The 20,131-nt window shown below is 42.1% G+C and overlaps 1 protein-coding gene across 1 annotated transcript in view; it reads right to left on the bottom strand.

Moving 5' to 3' along the window:
• LOC145345345 (signal-induced proliferation-associated 1-like protein 2) overlaps positions 1-20,131 on the bottom strand; it is a 505,672-nt gene that overhangs the window by 414,058 nt on the left and 71,483 nt on the right. Inside the window, exon 2 of the mRNA XM_080193160.1 lies at positions 2,912-3,071. The gene's annotated coding sequence lies outside the window, so the exon portion shown is untranslated. The remainder of the gene's footprint in view (positions 1-2,911; positions 3,072-20,131) is intronic.

Here is a 20,131-nt window from a genome sequence, read left to right as displayed (position 1 = left end):
CTGCAGACAGTACTCCAGCTGCGGCCTCACCAATGCCCTATACAGCCGCAGCAAGACCTCCCTACTTTTATATTCAATCTCCCTCAATATGAAGGCCAGCATCCCATTTGCCTTCCTGACCACCTGCTGCACCTGCAGGCTGGGTTTTTGCGACTCATGCACAAGGACCCCGAGATCCCTCTGCACCGTCGCCTGCTGCAGTTTTTCACCACGTAAGTAATAGTCCTTCCTACCATTATTCCTACCAAAGTGGACCACCTCGCACTTGCCAACATTAAATTCCATTTGCCATTTCCTGGCCCATTCGCCCAGCCTATCTAGATCCTTCTGCAGACTCGCCACACCCTCCGCACAATTTGCCGTTCCCCCAATCTTGGTGTCATCAGCAAATTTCGACACCATACACTCGGTTCCCTCCTCCAGATCATCTATATAAATGGTAAATAGCTGAGGCCCCAGCACCGACCCCTGGGGCACTCCACTAGTCACCAACTGCCAATCCGAATAGCACCCATTAACCCCCACTCTCTGCCTCCCATTTGACAACCAATCCTCTATCCACGCTAACACCCTACCCCCAACTCCATGCCCCCTTACCTTCTGCAATAACCTCTTGTGAGGTACCTTGTCAAACGCCTTCTGAAAATCAAGAAACACCACATCCACTGGCTCTCCTCTATCCACCGCCCTAGACACATCCTCATAGAACTCCAATAAATTTGTCAGACACGACTTCTCCTTAATGAAACCGTGCTGCGTCTGCTCTATCAAGCAATTCCCCTCAAGGTGCCTCGCTATTTCCTCCTTGATGACGGATTCTAACATTTTACCTACAACAGACGTTAAACTAGCCGGCCTATAATTCCCTGCCTTTTGCCTGGCACCCTTCTTAAACAACAGCGTAACATTAGCCGTTTTCCAATCTTCCGGCACTTCCCCGGAATCCAGCGACGTTTGGAAAATAACCACCAATGCATCCACTATCACCTGTATGTGTCAACTGTATGTGTCTTTATCATCTCCATTCTAAAATAAGTTTATCAGATATTATTTGCCTTTGTAAATGACAAATGATATAATTTGTTAGTCATAATTTTCTAAGTGAACATTAATTTTGCCCCAAATTATGATCTCTAAGTTGAGGGTAATTTTAATGCTGTACTATTACAGTAAATTGGACAACACGGAGGCACTGCTTCTTCACGATTCCCGGCTTGGGTTTTCTCCAGATGCTCCGGTTTCCTCCCACAGTCCAAAGATACACAGGTTAGGCGGACTGGCCATGCTAAATTGCCCCTTAGTGTTAGGGGACTAGCTCGGGTAAATGAACGAGATTGTGAGAACAGGGCCCGAAAGGGGTTGTGATTGGTGCAGGATACTCAGGCGGATTGTCAGGTGACACAGCAAGATATAGACAGGTTGGTATACTGAGCAGATAGATGGCAGATGGAATTTAATCTTGACAAATGCAAGGTGATGCATTTTGGAAGGAATAATGCAGGGAGGAGTTACCTAATAAAAAGGTAGACCGATTAAGTGTATAGAAATGCAGAGGGACCTGGGAGTGCAAGTGCACAAGTCTCTGAAGGTGTCAACACAGGTAGAGAAGGTTGTGAAGAAAGCTTATGGAATGCTAGCCTTTATAGGAAGGGGTATAGAGTATAAGAGCTGTCGTCTAATGCTTCAGTTGTACAGAATGTTGGTTAGACCGCATTTAGATTACTGCGTCCAGTTCTAGTCACCTTACTACCGGAAGGACGTGGAGACCCTGGAGAGAGTGCAGAGGAGGTTTACCAGGATGCTGCCTGGTATGGAAGGACTGAGTTACGAGGAAAGATGGGAAAAACTGGGGCTCTTCTCCTTAGAAAGACGGAGATTAAGGGGGGATCTGATAGAGGAGTATAAAATAATGAAGTGAATAGATAGAGTCAACAGTGGCAGGCTTTTCCCTAGATTGGGGACAACTATTACGAGAGGTCACGAACTAAGGGTGAGGGGGGAGAAGTATAATTTGGATACCAGAGGAAGGTTTTTCACACAGAGGGTCGTGGGGGTATGGAATGCACTACCAAGGTGGTGGAGGCAGGCACGTTGGACTTGTTTAAGGTTTACTTAGATAGGCACATGAGTGAAACAGGGATGGAGGGTTATAGAAGACGGTACTAAAAAGGGTCAGAGCCTCGGGACGACACTGGAAATGTAATATTACATGTTAATGTTTTGTCTCTTTTAATCCACAGGTGTCGGTCCACCTTGTTGTCAGACAAGGGGCATGCACACGGTGGGTCACGCGTGGGCTGCCCTTGGAGGTTTTGAGAGCCCGTGTCTGTGGGAGTTTGCACATTCTCCCTGTGGTTGCGTGGGTTTCCTCCCACACCCCAAAGATGTGCTCTTAGGCTGATTGGTGTATCAAATTGACCCTACACTATTCTCCCCTGAATCTGGCTACATTAGGGGTACCATTCACACACACACGGGGCAGGGTAGGTGTAAGAAAATGCTTCGTTGAAATGGTGGCGCGGGCTCATTGGGCCGAAGGGCCTGTTTCCCGTGCTGGGCTGTTCTTTGTTCAAGCTTGATGGGCTGAATGGCCTCCTTTTGCACAGTAGGATTCTGAGTGAGTGTAAAAATTAACAACTTCCTATTTTTGGCTCAGTAGAATGAACAGAATTCCAATGATGCATCACAATTTGGCTTCCGAGATATTGCTGAATTCATTTGACAGTGAGGAATTAAAAAGGTCATACTCAGTCATGCATATTTTTGGTATAAAAGGTGAAGTAAAATATTTCAAATCGTACTTCAGAGAACATTTCTATGGCTCACCAGACTACATGCAACAGCAACATTGATGAATTGATCAGCTATTCCAGGACACATTTCCCATGATTTCAGCTACCTAGTGTCTTACCTACTTGCTGAAGATCTGAAATCTCACTTGTGCTGTTCAAACTTCACCTCCTACTGCCCAGCATCAAAGAAATGTTGGTCTCAGTCATAGGGAAGTTGGTGGCACAAATCATTGCACTCTCATGATCACAAAACATATGGCAGCACAAATTACACAAGACCTGCAAGGAGAGGAAAACCTTAAGATTACATCAAAATTTTGCATTTTTCTACTTTATGTGCTAATCCACCTTGCAAAGTCATTATTGAAAATATTTATTTCTGATCTACCATGGATATGCAATTCTCCAGCAGCTCTACAGCCAAAACAGATGCTTCCTTTTTCCCTGTTGAAATTTCAACTGATAATTTTCACAGGTACATCTGAAGTTGAAATAATTTGAGGAATAGATGTCCAAGACTTAGAGGTCCAGTTTAAAAATACGTCAAAAGGCAATCAATCAATCTGCTAAGAAAACAAGGAAAAAGGGAATACATATTCACAAATGGCAATATTTTAAACAATAGGATTATGACTATGAAAAATTCAAGAACAACTGGCATTTATTTCATACCTTTCACAGAGTAAAATGTCCTAAGGCACTTCGCAAGGGCATCATCATCACAACACGGCTAGTCTACTTATCCTGCACATCTTTAGACTGTGGGAGGAAACCCTCCATGCAGACATGGGGAGAACATGCAAACTCCACATAGACAGCCACCCAAGGCTCACATTGAACCTGGTTCCTGGCACCGTGAGGCATCAGTACTAACCACAGTGCAACATACCAGCTAAGAGATTAATCTTAACACAACTAAATCTCAAGACTTAGTTAAGCAAACTTAAAATTAAAAGTTTCCCATCATAAACTTTACAAGACCACCAAAATAAATGACTTGTATTGACCAACTTAGTTGGCAGTTTCAGTGAAGAAAATTATTCTGATGCAATCAACTATAATAAGCTCATCCATGGTCATGGAGAAATGCAGTGGAGCAATGATAGCTGATCCACAGGCAAAGGATCAGCACAGGGAGGGTGCATGAATAAGGAAAAAAATTGGTAAGATTATTTCCAGTGGGAACATTTGGTGGCAGAAGTTGGATGGAGCAGTTAAGGTTACTGCTCATAAGGATGCAGTAAATATGTGTGTCAATGGAATGCTCCAATGATGCCTAAAGCAACACAAATAGAAGTTGTAGGCCGAAGAGGTAGGCAAATGTTATGTTATATGATGCTGAGAAAGTAGGAATATTGAAGGCTGTTGAAGGGTTGGTAAAAGATTCAGGAAGACTGATTACCATGCAAGAGAAGAATCGGGAAAACAGAAGATGGGGATCTGGAAAAGATAAGGAGAAAAATATATAGAAAGTGGCAGAATAATATGGAACAGCAAGGTTCAAGTACAGAGCAGCAGCCAAAATAAGGACACAAAAGACGAGAGTTCCAAGACATTGGAATGTCTGTGAACCAGACCCAGCACAATTATAAGCACTCAATATATTCAGGTTCAAAGATTAAATGTCATTGAATGTAACTCCATCCCCTATTAAAACTTAATATATTGAAACCGCTACAGAATTTTTAAAAAACCACATTGGAAACATTTGTTGTTTACTCCTAGCTGCTCATGAGAAAGTTATGGTGAGTTGCCTTCCTGAATGACTATAGTCATCTGATGTAGGTGCACCCATAGCGCAGTTCAGAAGCTCCAGGTTTTTGACACAATGACAGTGAAGGAATGGTCATATAGCTCCAAATAAGGATTGGCAAAAAATTGCAGGTGGTGGTGGTGGTCACATACACCTGCTATCTGGTCCTTTTTTGGTAGTAGGGATTGTAGATTTTGGATGGTGCGCTCCATACAAAGTTGAAGCAGGAATGGGCCAGTCAGTCAGTCTCTTGAGCCTGCTCCACTATTCAATAAGATCACAGTTGACTCCCTTTTGTTTAACAAGCATCCATCCATCTACCTCTACCATAACAATATCCAAATGACTAAGTCACCACCTCTCTCTGGGATTCCAAAGAATCATGATCCTCAAGAAAAGGAAATTCTCCCCATCTCAGTCTTAAATGGGTGACTCCTTATTTGTAACGTTGTGTCCCTTGTTCTGGACTCTCCTACAAGGGACAACATTCTTCAGCATCCACCCTGTCAAGCCCCCTCAGGATCTTAAATGTTTCAATAAGATCACAGCTCATTCTTCTAACCTCCAATGGATGCAGGCCCAACCTATCGGATCTTCCATCATAACATAACCCTTCAATCCAGCAATCTTTCCAGTAGATCTCTGAACTACTAACACATTCATATCCTTTCTTAATAAGGAGACTAAAATCGTGCAGTCCTCCAGATGTTGTCTCAACAATGCCATGTATAACTGCTTCAAAACATTCCTAATTTAATATTCCTGTCTCCTTGCAATAAACAACATTCCATTTGCTTTCCTAATTATTTGCTTTTCTGTATACTAACTGTTTGTGATTCATTTACCAGAATGCCCAGATCCTTCTGTACTTCTTAATGTTGGTCCATTTAATATTCTGCTTTTCTATTTTTCCTGCTAAAGTGACAAATTCTCATTTTTCCACATTAAACTCCATCTGACAAATTTTTGCCCGTTAACTTAAACTACTCCCCTTAACAGACTCACATTTTTCACAAATCACTTTCCTACCTATCTTTGTCTCAGCAGTAAATTTAACAACCGTATATGCAAACCATTAAAAAAAATTGTATATATTGAGGCCTTAATACTGATCCCTGTGGCACCATTCATCACATCTTGCCAACCTGAAAATGACCCACTTACATCTACTTCAGCTTCCTGTTAACTGACCAATCCTCTATCCACTGTTGTAATGCATTTTGTAGTTGCTAAAACTGCTACCACCATGAAAGACATGAATATTTAAGGCAGTGGATAAGGTGTTGTTCAAACAGGCTGCTGTGCCCTAGATGGTGTTGAGCTTCTCTTATGTTGCTGGAGCTGCATTCATCCACGCTATGGCAAGTAGTTTATTACACACCTGACTTGATGATGAGGAACAGACTGTGGCAAGGCAGGATGAGAGTTACTCACCACAGAATTCCAAGCTTCTGAAGTGTTCTTGGGGGCACACTACTCCTATAGCTGATCTGGTTAAGTTAATGATCAACGATAATTTCCAAGATGTCAATGATAGGGAATTTAGTGATGGGAACACCATTGAATGTCAAGAAGGGATGGTTAGATTCTCTTTTGTTGGAAATAGTCTTTGACTGGCACAAATGATAATTTACACTTCTAAGTTCACCTGAATGTTGTCTAGAACTTGCTGCATGAAGGCATGGACTGTTTCAATATCTGAGGAGCTATTATCAGCAAGAATTCCCACTGCTAGACCTATCATGGCAGGAAAATTATTGAGGAAGCAGCAGAAGTTAGTTGGGCCCAGGACGCTACGCAGAGGAACCCCTACAGCGATGTCATTAGGTTGAGGTAATCAACCTCCAACAGCCACAAATACCTTCCCTTTTTCACTCGGTATGAATCCAACCAATGGAAAGTTTTCACCCAGATTCCTTTTAATGCCAATTTTGCTAGTGTTCTTTGATCAAATTATGCCTTGATGCCAAGCTTGACCTCACCTCTGGAATTCAGTTCTTTTGTCCATGCTTAGATGCATTGAGATCTAGTGAGTGGCCTCACAGAACCCAAAATGATCATCATCAAGCAGGCTATTGCGAAGCATGTGCATAGTCAACACCTTTCATCACTCTGATGATTGAGAGTAGACTGATGGGCCAGCAACTGGCTGTAATGAATTTGCTCTGCTTCTTGTAAACTTGGGTATTACAAAGTTGTTGGGCCAAGTGGCCTTCTTCTGTGCTGTAAATTATAAATATACAAATTACACATATTTTATTTGCAAGAGAGCAGCACCCGCTTGTATAAGGAGCAACACTTTTGTACACGGGTCTGCATTCTCCAGGAGGCACGCCTGAGAAAATATTGGATCCTCTGGTATGTCAAGAATGGTCATGGCACTTGTCCCTCACGTTATTATCCAGGGTAGCTACCAGTACCAACACGTTCAACCTTCTTAAAGGAAATCAGTGGAATAGCAGTCAGCATGTTACACAATGTAAAGATAACTTATCAGAAAAAAATTCAATCATTAGACTATTGTCAGGTATATGCTTGGGGATCAGCAGAGAATGCCAATGAGGAGCAGGTTTTCACAGGTCTCTTAAACATAGATGGTAAGAAAAGGGATGATGTGGGAGGGGTGGGAGTACAGAAATCACAACAATTCCAGTGCACTAACACACCAATATTCTATTCTTCTTCCAACAACTTACATTCACAGCACTTTTAGCATATAAAAGGATCCCAAGGCAATTCACAGGAACTTTATAAAGACTGCAAGTCATACAAGAAGAAATTTGGTTAGTGGTTTTAAGGACCATTTCAGAAGAAATGGTAAGCTGAGCAAAATTCCAAGTGTTTTTAATTAGGTCTTTCAGACAAGGTGAAGTCTAAGAGGGGGAAAAGGATAAATCGACAAAGAATACGATAATCTTTTTGTTTGTACTTTAATTCCGTGTACACAGTAAGTAGACAACAAACAAGGAGAGCAGGCAAGTGAGATCAAAGAAGCTACTGAAACCATCAACTCTGAACAGAAATTGTTAGTTTGCAGCTAAATGAACAAATTTTAAAATGTGCCTACAATTCCTTCTCTTCCCTGTGGCTTAAACACTGAATTTATACTTAAACCGAAAGAATAAAATGTTAACTATCCAGCGCAATAAAATGTAAAAACAGTGCTGGGATTAAGGTGTGCAAGGCTAACTTGTAAACCAGATATGCCTTTTCCTGACCTATAGTATCACTGCTGAAGATCAATATTAAAACATAAATATGGCATTGCTCATACAATATAAATGAGATCAGGTTAACATGCAAAAAAACAAAATTATGCAAACTCTTGCATTGTCTGTTCATTTATCAGCATTACATTTTCAACTGTTAAGATGGGGGTTTACAGCTCAAGCTGTTATTCCAATTAGAAAAAAGGTCAATTCATCCCTCATTGCAGTCCTATGACAATGTGTCTCTGGGGATGTAAAATGCACCAGCCCTTTGTGCTACTGCTGAGCACTGCAGTTTGTTTTCAGCCATGGTCATTGGGCTTGTATGATTTTGGCTGAATACTAGGTTTCTGAGTAATGCATCATAAAACACAAATTTTAACAGCAATATTTACTGCATAACAAACAACTAACCAGCTCTTATTTTCTAAATTGTACCAAAAAGAAAAACCATCAATGCTATCCTTTCAAGCTTCCTACGATGTTCTAGTCTACCTGCAAGTATATCTTCTCTATGCCTACCTCATCAAACCATTTGATAATCCAGATGACCTCTGAGGTCATCCCTCAATCTTCTTTTTCCCCAGAAGAATAGAGCCCCAGCCCATCTCTTATACCAGCATACAAGTATGTGAAACTCGATTCCCTTGGCTCAGCTATACTCACACGGGTCATCTTGCACTATCAATCCATGACACTATATTCCCCATTCACAGGAGGCACTGGGAGCTATTCTGACTGCTGCAATTTGTACTCATTGTCCTGAATAACAAAGCACACGATCCACTAACAATATATTCTGAAGTTTATTTCCTTTAAGAAAAGCATTTGATAGATTAAATTAAATAGAGCAAATGAGTTTTGAAAACTGACTTATTATAAAAAGGAATCTAACAAAGTAGGTAATTGTTCGTAGCTTGTAGGATTGCACAGTCATTTTTAGACATTATTAAGTTAGTTAATGTTGAGGTAATCCAATAGATTTGGTAGAAGTGGCTGAGGGTCTTCACTGGTGCATTCTGGGAGAAGTCAGACCAGCAACATATATCAAGTGGGGAGTGAAAGATCACCTCCAGTAATAAACAGAAGTTAGAACATCTGGTAGAGGCGGCTGAGAGACTTCCCTGGTGTATTCTTGGCCTTTTGGCTAAGACTAAGTATAGTATTGATATGCTGTACTTGGTGGAAGTCATTAGGTTACATTTTAGCTTCATTTGAGGCAATTTTTAAAAGCGGCATCTCGGCCTTTTGGCTAAGATGCAAATAAGATTAAGCCTTGCAGGAGATGCAATACCTACTCCAATCAGCTTGGATCATCTAGATAAAGCCCAAGACAAGAGTTGAGAGCCCTGTCTTGTCAGCTTGGATTGGGAATGTCTCACTTGTGGAGACTTTGAATTTGGACTTGATTTGATTGAATTGGATTTTAAAAATTTTAAAAAGGCCACTACGGAGAAGGTAAAAGTGAAGGTCAGAGTTTTATAAATTTTTTCAAATAATTTAATTGGTGCTCAAAATGTGGGTCAGTGGGGTTAAGTGCTGCACATGTGATGTGGGAGATCCGTGACGCTTCCAGCGTCTCGGACGACCATGTCGGCAAGAAGTGCACCCAATTGCAGCTCCTTACAGACCACATGGATAGGTTGGAGCAGCAGCTGGGTGCACTTAGGAGCATGAAGGAAGTGGAAAGTGTTATAGATAGGAACTTTGGAGACATGTTGCACCTAAAGTGCAGGCAGATAGATGGGTGACCACAAGAAGGGGCAGGCAATTAGTGTAGGAATCCCCTGTGGTTATCTCCCTCTCTAACAAATATAACATTTTGGATACTGTTCAGGGAGATGGCCTATCAGGGGATAACAGCAGCAGCAGCCAAAGCAGTGGCTCTGTTGTTAAGCTGGGAGGGATAAAGAGGACCACAGCATTAGTTACAGGGGATTCTATAGTTAGGGGTGCAGATAGGTGCTTCTGTGGACATGAAAGAGATTCCAGGATGGCATGTTGCCTCCCTGGTGCCAGGGTCCAAGATGTCTCTGAATGGACAAAAAGCATTCTGAAGGGAAATGGTGAACTTCCAAAGATTGTGGTACATTTTGGTACTAACGACATAGGAAGGAAGAGTGATGGAGGTCCTACAGCAGCAGTATAGGGAATTAGGTAGAAAGTTAAAAAGACAGACCTCTAGGGTTGTAATCTCAGGATTACTCCCTGTGTCACGTGGTAATGAGGCTAGGAATAAGAAGATATTGCAGCTCAACACATGGCTAAACAGCTGGTATAGGTCAGAGGGTTTCAGATATCCAGACTATTGGGATCTCTTCCAGGATGGATAGGACCTGTAGGAGGAGGACGGGTTGCATCTAAATTGGAAGGGCATAAATATTGTGGCTGGGAGGTTTGCTAGTGTCACACGGGAGGATTTAAACCAGATTGGCGGGGGTGGGGGGTGGGAATCAAATCAAAGGTGAATTAGCTGAAGGGGAACCAGAGAATAGGGCCAGAAAGATTCAGAGAAACAGCAGGCATGCTGGGGTTGCCAATCAAAGAGGATCTGGTGGACTGAAATGCATTTGTTTCAATGCAAGAAGTGTAACAGGTAAGGCAGATGAACGTACAGCTTGGATTAGTACTTGGAACTATGGTGTTGTTGCTATTACAAAGATTTGGTTAAGGAAAGGACAGGATTGGCAGCTTAACATTCCAGGATACAGGTGTTTCAGGTGGTATAGAGGGGGATGTTATAGAGTTGGGGGAGCTGCATTACTGGGTAAGGAGCATATCACAGCTGTACTCCAGGAGGACACCTCAGAGGGGTCACACAGTGAGACAATATGGGTAGAGCTCAGGAATAGGAAAGGTGTAGTCACAATGTTGGGGGTTTACTATAGGTCACTCAACTGCCAACGGGAGATAGAGAAACAGATAAGTAGGCAGATTTTGACAAGGTGTAAAAGTAACAGGGTTGTTGTGGTGGGAGATTTTAACTTACCCTGTATTGACTGGGACTCACTTAATGCTAGGGGCATAGATGGGGCAGTTTGTAAGGAGCTTCTTGAAACAGTATGTAGATAGTTCAACTAGGGAAGGGGCCATACTGAACTTGGTATTGGGGAATGAGCCCAGCCTGGTGGTCAACATTTCGGTAGGGGAGCAGTTTGGGAACAGTGACCACAATTCAGTAAGCTTTAAAAGGTATTGATGGATAAAGATAAGTATAGACCCCACGTGAAGGTGCTAAATTTAGGGAAGGCTAATTACAACAATGTTAGGCAGGAACTGAAGAATGTAAATTGGGGGCAGATGTTTGAAGGCAAATCAACATCTGGCTTGTGGGAGCTTTCAAGTGCAAGTTGATAGGGATTCAGGACTGACACATTCCTGTAAGGATGAAGAGGCTTTGTAAGGTTTTGTGGAGGGTAGGTCGTGCCTTACTAACCTTATTGAGTTTTTTGAGAAAGTGACCAAAGAGGTGGATGGGGGTAAGGCAGTTGACGTGGTGTATTTGGACTTTAGTAAGGCGTTTGATAAGGTTCACCATGGAAGCCTTCTGCAGAAATTGCAGATGTATGGGATTGAGGGTGATTTAGGAAATTGGATTAGGAATTGGCTGGCGGATAGGAGACAGAGGGTAGTGGTTGATGGTAAGTATTCGACATGGAGTTCAGTTACGAGTGGTGTGCCTCAGGGATCTGTTTTGGGGCCACTGCTGTTTGTAATTTTTATTAATGATCTGGATGAGGGTATAGCTGGGTGGATTAGTAAATTTGCTGATGACACCAAAGTCGGAGGTGTGGTAGATAGTGAGGAAGGGTGTTTTAGTCTACAGGGAGACTTGGTCAAGTTGCAGAGCTGGGCCGAGAGGTGGAAGGTGGAGTTTAATGCGGAAAAGTGTGAGGTAATTCACTTTGGCAGGAATAATGGATGTGTAGAGTATAGGGCTAACGGTAGGACTCTGAATAGTGTGGATGAACAGAGAGATCTAGGTGTATGTGTACATAGATCCCTGAAAGTTGGGAATCAAGTAGATAGGGTTGTTAGGAAGGCATACGGTGTCTTGGCGTTTATTGGTAGGGGGATTGAATTTAAGAGCCGCAGCGACATGTTGCAACTGTACAAAACTCTGGTGCATCCGCACTTGGAGTATTGTGTGCAGTTCTGGTCCCCACATTATAGGAAGGATGTGGAGGCTTTGGAGAGGGTGCAGAGGAGGTTTACCAGGATGTTGCTTGGTATGGAGGGGAGGTCCTATGAGGAGAGACTGAGGGATTTGAGGTTGTTTTCATTAGAAAGAAGGCAGCTGCGAGGGGACCTTATTGAAACATATAAGATGATCAGAGGTTTGGATAGGGTGGACAGTGATAGCCTTTTTCGTCGGATGGAGAAAGCTAGCACGAGGGGGCATAGCTTTAAATTAAGGGGGGGTAGTTATAGGACGGATGTCAGGGGTAGGTTCTTTACCCAGAGGGTGGTGAGGGATTGGAATGCCCTGCCTGCTGCAGTTGTGGATGCACCTAGTTTGGGGGCGTTTAAGAGATCCGTGGATTGGTTTATGGATGGAAAGGGTTTGGTTTAGGTTAGAGGGTCATTGTTTTTTAACTGGTCGGCGCAACATCGTGGGCCGAAGGGCCTGTTCTGCACTGTAATGTTCTACGTTCTATGTTCTATGTAAATATGACAAATTTTGGGAACCTTAGATAACAAGAGAGATTGTGAGCCTAGTCAAAAAGAGAAAAAGAAAGCATTTGTCAAAGCTAGGCTGCTGGGAAGACACAAAGCAATTGTGGAATACAAGAAAGTAAGAAGAAACTTAAGCAAGGAGGAAGGAGGGCTAAAAGAGATTACAAAAAAGCATTGGTCAGCAGGATTAAGGAAAATCCTAAGGTTTTTTATATATATGTAAAGAGCAAGAGGGCTGGCCCACTCAAGGACAAGGGAGGGAATCTATGCGTGGAGCCAGAGGAAATGGGCAAGGTAATAAATGAGTACTTTGCGTCAGTATTCGCCAAAGAGAAGGATGATGGGTCTGGGAAAAGATGTGTAGATAGTTTGATAGACCAAAAAGGTGGTGGTATTGGGGTTCTTGAGGTAGACAAGTCCCAACGGCCTGATGGGATGTACCCAGAATACTGAGAAAGACAAGGGAAGGAAATTGCTGGAGCCTTGAGGAATTTTTGTATCCCACTGGCTACATGGAAGGTCATGATATAGAGATGCCAGCATTGGACTGGGGTAAGCACTATAAGCAGTCTCACACCAGGTTAAAGTCGAACAGGTTTATTTGGCAGCACTAGCTTTCAGAGTCTCAGGCAAGTGGGATTTCAGTTCTCAAACAGGGCATGTAAAAGACAAACTCAATTTACAAGATAATGGTTGGAATGCACGTCTTTACAGGTAATCAAGTCTTAAAAAGGTACAGACAATGTGAAAGGAAAGGAGAGAGCATTAAGCACAGGTTAAAGAAATGTGTGTTGTCTCCAGACAGGACAATCAGTGAGGTTTTGCAAGCCCAGGCAAGTCATGGGAGTTACAAATACGATGACATGAACCCAAGATCCCAGTTGAGGCTGTCCTCATGCGTGCCTTCTGCTCAGCGACTCTGCGTTGTTGTGAAGGCCACCTTGGAGAACACTTACCCGAAGATCAGGGGCTGAATGCCCATGACTGCTGAAGTGTTCCCTGACAGAAAGGGAATGCTCCTGCCTGGTGATTGTCAAGCGGTGTTCATTCATTCATTGTCGTAGCGTCTGCATGGTCTCCCTAATATGCCATGCCTGGGGACATCCTTTCTTGCAGCATATCAGGTAGACAACGTTGGCTGAGTTGCAAGAGTATGGTAAGTGGTGTTCTCTCGTGAGATGATGGCATCTGTCTCAATGATCCAGCATGTCTTGCAGAGGTTGCTGTGGCAGGGTTGTGTGGTGTCGAGGTCACTGTTCTTCTGAAGGCTGGGTAGTTTGCTGTGGACAATGGTCTGTTTGAGGTTGTGTGGTTGTTTGAAGGCAAGATTTGGGGGTATGGGGATGACTTTGGGGAGACGTTCATCTTCATCAATGACATGTTGAAGGCTCCGGAGATGATGTTGTAACTTCCCTGTACCGGGGGAGTACTGGACGACAAAAGGTACTCTGTCTGCTGCGTCCCGTGTTTCCCTGAGGAGGTTTGTGCGGAACAAATCGATGAGTCAAGCGCCATATCCTGTTCTTATGAGGGTATCTTTCAGCATCTGTAGGTGTCTGTTGCAATCCTCCTCATCTGAGTAGATCCTGTCTATTTGGAGGGCTTGTCCATAGAGGATGGCTTCTTTAACGTGTTTAGGATGGAAACTGGAGAAGTGGAGCATTGTGAGGTTATCTGTGGGCTTGCGAAGTGAAGTGCTGAGGTGACCATCCTTAATGGAGATGTGCGTGTCCAAGAATGCAACCAATTCCAGATGGTAGTCCACGGTGAGTCTGATGGTGGGATGGAACTTGTTGATGTCATCATATAAGTGATTGTTCGCCACGAGTCCAAAAGGGAGAAAATGTCATCAATGTACCTAGTGTATGGCATCGGTTGAAGGTCCTGCGTGATGAAGAGGTCTTGTTCGAATGTGTGCATAAAGATGTTGGCATATTGTGGTGTAAATTTGGTCCCCATGGCTGTTCCGTGTGTCTGGATGAAGAACTGGTTGTTGAAAGTGAAGATGTTGTGGTCCAGAATGAAGCAGATGAGTTGCAGAATTGCATCTGGAGATTGGCAGTTCTCGGCGTTGAGTACTGAGGCAGTTGCAGCAATGCCCTCGTCGTGGGGGATGCTGGTGTAGAGTGCTGAGACATCCATTGTGATGAGGAGTGCTCCTGCTTAACTGCTCCACGGGTGCTGAGTTCCTGTAGAAACTCTGTAGTGTCAGGACAGAAGCTGGGAATTCCTTGTACAATGGGTTTCAGGATGCCCTCGACGTAGTCAGAAAGGTTCTCATGCGGGTCCCATTGCCTGATACGATGGGAAGGCCGGGTGTGTTGGCCTTGTGCATCTTCGGGGAGGCAGTAGAGATCTCCAACACAGGAAGTACGTGGGATGAGAACACAGAGGGTGTTCTGAAGGTCCAGATCAAAGGTCTTGATCAGTCTGTTGAGTTGATAGGTATGTTCTTTGCCAGAAGGCTGCTGCCCTCAACTTGACATGTACGCCCAAGCCATCAGGAGGTGCGTCAATGCCAGATTCATTAGCAGCATTCACAAGACAGCCCCGAACATCACCCAAGCACAACGCAATGCCATCCATGCTCTCACGACATTGTCATCAAACCAGCAGACAAAAGAGGGGCCACCATCACACTGGACAGAACAGATTACTGCAAAGAAGCGTACCAACAACTGAACAATCAAGAACACTGCAGACAGTACCTGCAGATCCAACCAAAGAACATACCTGTCAACTCAGTGAATGTTGCCTGGTATGGAGGGCATTAGCTATAAAGGAGAGATTGGCAAAACTTGGTTTGTTCTCACTGGAACAACAGAGGTTGAGGGGCGACCTGATAGAAGTCTATAGGATCATGAGAGGCATGGACAGAGTGGAGAGTCAGAAGCTTTTTCCCAGAGTGGAAGAGTCAGTTACTAGGGGGCTCAGGTTTAAGGTGCAAGGGGCAAAGTTTAAAGCAGATGTACAAGGCAGATTTTTTTTTATGCAGAGAGCGTATTGGGTGCCTGGAACTCGTCGCCAGGGGAGATAGTGGAAGCGGATATGGTAGTGACTTTTAAAGGGGCGTCTTGACAAATACATAAATAGGATGGGAATTGAGGGAGGTGGTCCCTGGAAGGGTAGGGAGTTTTAGTTAAGTTAGGCAGCATGTCTGGTGCAGGCTTGGAGGGCTGAAGGGCCTGTTCCTGTGCTATAATTTTCTTTGTTCTCTTTGTAGTGGTTAGGAATGTTGCACTTGATTCCAATTTTACAAGAGAAACGGACTGATGGCAAATAATTCAAATGGGATCAGTGGTCATTTTTTAAACAGGCATTGCACAATTTCTGCATCAGATGAGGAGGCAATCCTGTGCAGATGCTGTTCTATCCATATTTACATTATGAATTCAGAAGCTAATCTGATAAGGTCCATATGACTACAACTATTAATTCATTGGAGGCTGGAATAATAAATTATAGCTGCTATTTCTGCCTATTCATGAATTCTGGATTGCCTACTGAAGGTATGTTAGTTATACCCTTGCTGCTATTATAGTCATTTAAATTCATGAATCAGGAAATTAGTCGCTGCTCAGCTGAATCCACCTTCACCAGTCTTTGGCATACAGCAGCAATTATAGCATTTGAACATTCAGTGGAATGTTCAACAAATACATCCATAAAATCAAAGCCAGATGAATGCATACTCATGGTGCACTGATTCAAAGTAATGGCTAGCAATTCAATTAAAATCCTGTTTGTCAAAGTGTTATATAGGTTTACATATCCTGTGAACTTTGCAATCATATTTTTCAAAGCACTAGGCTCCTTTAGGTTCTTTATTTAAGAACCCCAAAAAAAAAGGAGCTGGAATCGGCCATCTGCTCCTTGAGCCTACTCTACCATTCACTAACTTCACGGCTGATCTCATCACAGCCTTAACTCAAGTTTCCTATCTATTCCTTATAATCCTCAGCTCTCTTGTAGAACAAAATTCTAACTCAAATGTTTAATATATTTAATGATCCAAATTCCACAGCTCTCTGGGATAAAGAATTCCAGAAATTAACAACCCTCAAGAGAAGGAAATCCTCCCCATCTCCATCTTAAACGGGAGACCCGTTATTCTGAATTAAATCCCCAAATTATAGGTGGAAATATCCTCGCAGCATCTATTCTCTTGCTCAACCTGTTCAAGGTATCCACACAAAACAATCCCTTCATCCCATTCATTCTTTACTTACCTCAGTCTCTTTTACCATTGAGCATCCCATCAGCATCAAACTTTTTAAATCATAAATTTCTTATTATACACAGCAACAGAGGATACAGAAACCCCTGCTTTTTGAAAACTATTAGGACAAAGTAGATTAGTTTAAAATAGGAAAAAGTGTGCCTTACATATCAAAGGTATCACAATGTGTCTCATATATTATGTGATGGTATTATTTGTATTTAATCATTTTTGAACAAGTATTATAGACTTAACCTGTATTTTTGTATTTTCTTGTGAGCTTTGGCCAACAAGCAATTTATCCCAAGGCATAATAGGAATAAGCTTAATTAGACCACATTCTTTTGGAACAATGAAGCACAGAGCATATACCCTATCATGGGCAGGCCAGGCAGCTAAAAGCTACCAAGGTGTTTTAAAAAGTGACTAGAAGGATTCAGCTTCTAGCTTCAATGAATAGGAGTATTTAGCCTCCACTGATAATGGAGCAGAACACAGACAAGAAAGACGCTTCCCTTCTAGCTCCCAAAACTGCAGGCATTAGGAGCAACCCTTGAACCTACCGAATGTGTGTGTGGGTTCAGTTGACCAATTCCTAATTCTGCTGGAAGGCAGAATGCTATTTGCTAAAGCAAATAAAGTGTATTAAAGTTGGAATCCTCTGACTATCGCTCTCCCAATGCGTGTTGGTCAAATAGAGGACATCTTTAACTGCATACCATCTTCTGCACATCTTTGAACAAACGGAGATCAATTGAATACAGGATCACCTCACCCCCTCACCCCACCCTACCGAGGGCTCCCATGAAAAAAGTCCCCTTACATATATGCAAGATGATCTAACGGTGCCTTCCTGAGATCTTTTGGTCTCAGATTTTACTAGCATCTCTTTATTGATAATGTGACTTATCCAAGATATCTCCATTACTTGTTCAAAAAAAAAATCACAATTCTGCAGTCTCAATTCTACTTGCATTGCTTCAATGATCATCCAACACTTACTTCTGTATGTCAAAAATGGTGTAGCAGTCCAGGATTTGCATCTTTGTTTAATGGCTGATATTTAGTTGACCACCTTTTTCATTTTTTTGAAACAACTATAGCCCATCCAATCCTTCATCTTATTTTTCCACTCGATTTTTCATCTGGTTTCCTGGTTGTGGGAGAGTATAAGCCTGGAGGTCATAACCTCAGAGTAAGAAATCACCCATTTAAGATAGCAATGAGGGGGAATTTCTTCTCTGAGGGTACTGAATCTGTGGATTTTTTTAAACCATGGAGGGCTGTAGAAGCTGGGTTATTAAGAACGTTCAAAGCCAAGTTAGATTTTTATTCAGCAAGGGTCAACGGTTATGGGGAAAAAGTGGAGTTGAGGATTCTCATGTTAGATCAGTCATGATTTTATGGAATGGAAGAGCAGACTCGATAGATCCAATAGCCTATCCCTGCTCCCATGTCTTCTATGTTAACATACTTCCTAGGTAACAAAATTTGCCTGCTTGGGTGACTTTTTCATTCTTCACTGTGATCTTACATTCTGGTATGACTTGCCTTTTAGATATTATTAGACTTTTTTTTCCTTAATTTATGTTCAGTGCGTCCTTTCACTTCAACCCATTACTCTATCCAAAATCTTTTACAGTTCTCTTCAAAATTGACAATAAGAATGGTATCTCTAGTGTATTAAAGTTGTAACCGGCAACTAATAATCCAATCTTACTAAGAATATTCTCATTATACAAACTGAATAAATCTGGGGAGAAAGCACACCCGTCTGGATCTTCTTTCAATCTTCACAAAAATCACTTAGAGTTCTCAATTTTTACGGTTACAAATTTTTCCAATAAATATTGATCACTCCAACATCCTCGCTATCATGTTCAATGGACTAACATGCTCGATACGGAATTTTGCCACTACCTAACGAAACGCATACTTTGCGCCCATGATAGACCAGATGAGTTTTAATTAGCCTTTTATTCATTCTACAGCGATGAAATATGCCTTCCACCAGGTGGCAGACAGACTTACTGGCATGGGTAGATATATTCTTTGCACACCTTAGAAGCGTTTTGCATATACCAATCACAAGTGTACATTTTTTCTGAAGTCATTGATATCCAATTAAACTAATAGTTCTGATTATTTCATTGTCAGGTGAACACAGTTAACCAGTTATAGCCTCTATATGTTTATTTAATTATAATGATTAATTACTAAAGAGGTACGTTTATATGGTTACACCTCCAAACATTCACACATGCTATTATGACTTGAGGTTATCATTGTTCTTGCCTTCTGTCCTTTGGTCAGCTTATTTGTACTGCCCATCTGCAAGTGTAGGAAATGCACTGAAGCATCTTCACAGCAGTTTCCCAAAGAACTATGCAGTGTTTAATTCATGGGAGACGCTACTGCATCCAATGATTTTAACCCCTTCAATGCTCATCAGTTCTTCATGTTTCACCTCAAAATGCCTCCCTATAAATCAATAAAATAGATGAATACATCTTTTTTCAACCTCTATGCTTCTGTCTGATAGCATGCATACCATAAAGAATTTTTAGGGAGCACATGAAATATTGATTTACTTAAGCCTTCTGGGATTTTCCCCAATGCATAACTTCATTAAAGACAAGAGCCAGTTTGTCTATTCCAAAGTGCTCTAAACTTTAATTTTTTTAGTGACCATTTATTGCTTTTCCATTTTTTTTTATTGCTGTTCGTCTTTCATTACCTTTGGACCGTCCATATTTTGTTGGCTTTTCTTCTGGTCTGTTGTCCTCAAATAAGCCTTGTAAGTATTCAGTCCATCTTGGTCCCTCTCCATGATAAATTCGCCATATTTCCTTTTGATGATTTTCCTGTGATTTCTCTAATGCTTTTATGCTTTGTTCCAGAGTTTCTATATTTTTCTATTCCTTCACATATTTTGTAAAGCCATTTTGCTTTTCTTAATAATCACATTTTTCTTTCTTTCTATTCAATTCCTCATATTTCCATTGATCTCTGCTCTGTCTTCATTTTGTGTACCATCAGATCCACTACTTCATCTGTCAGTGATTTTCTTTAATTGGAATGGTGCTTTTTGATGATTCCAATATCGTCCAGACTGCACTGACACACTAGAAACGCTTGAATGTTACGCTGTGCCAAGTGCTCATCCAGATACTTCTTAAATGATGTGAGGCAACCCCGTCCACCACCCTCTCAGGCAGCACATTCCAGACCATCGCCATCCTCTGGGTACAAAAGATTTGCCTCACATGCCCCCCAAAATCTCCTGCCTTTCATCTTGAATCTATGTCCCCTCATGACTGACTGTTCAATTAAGAGGAATAGCTGCTTCTTATCCATGTCACTCATAATCTTACAACTCGATCAGGTCACCCCTCAGTCTTCTCCGCTCCAATGAAAATAACCCCAAAATCCAATCTCTCTTCCTAACTTAACCATTCCATCCCAGACAGCATCCTGGTAA

Source organism: Carcharhinus amblyrhynchos, chromosome 7, assembly GCF_965287045.1.
Source record: "Carcharhinus amblyrhynchos chromosome 7, sCarAmb.v2.hapA, whole genome shotgun sequence".
Classification (NCBI taxonomy): Eukaryota; Metazoa; Chordata; class Chondrichthyes; order Carcharhiniformes; family Carcharhinidae; genus Carcharhinus; species Carcharhinus amblyrhynchos.
Note: the sequence above shows the minus strand (reverse complement) of the source record. Positions and strands in the feature narration are given on the sequence as shown.